The following is a 687-nucleotide window of genomic DNA, read 5'->3' as shown; positions in this document are numbered from 1 at the left end:
TAAAAGTTGTTTAAATACTAAACTAGTAGCCTAGGTTTACAGCAATTGAGTAAACTATAACAGATGGTATAGAGATCCACTTATGGGGCCCACTTGGTGTGTGCTGGGGCTGAGACTTAAGTAATTCACGTGCATAAGGCCATTTTGGGCGTTCAACGCCAGGTTTGGATCCATTTCTGGCGTTGAACTCCAACTTTTAATCCTTTTCTGGCGCTGGACGCCAGAATTGGGCAGAGAACTGGCGTTGAACGCAAGTTTACGTCGTCTATCCTTGAGCAAAGTATGGACTACTATATATTGCTGGAAAGCCCTAGATGTCTACTTTCCAACGCAATTGGAAGCGTGCCATTTCAAGTTCTATAGCTCCAGAAAATCTACTTTGAGTGCAGGGATGTCAGAATCCAACAGCATCAGCAGTCCTTTTTCAGCCTGAATCAGATTTTTGCTCAGCTCCCTCAATTTCAGCCAGAAAAATACTTGAAATTACAGAAAAACACACAACTCATAGTAAAGTCCAGAAATATGAATTTTTCCTAAAAACTAATGAAAATAAACTAAAAACTAACTAAAACATACTAAAAACTATATGAAATTAACCCCAAAAAGCGTATAAAATATCCGCTCATCACAACACCAAACTTAAACTGTTGCTTGTCCTCAAGCAACTAGACAAATAAAATAGGAGAC

This window comes from Arachis hypogaea, chromosome 19 (assembly GCF_003086295.3).
Source record: "Arachis hypogaea cultivar Tifrunner chromosome 19, arahy.Tifrunner.gnm2.J5K5, whole genome shotgun sequence".
In the NCBI taxonomy this organism is placed as follows: Eukaryota; Viridiplantae; Streptophyta; class Magnoliopsida; order Fabales; family Fabaceae; genus Arachis; species Arachis hypogaea.
This window is presented reverse-complemented; position numbering follows the sequence as displayed.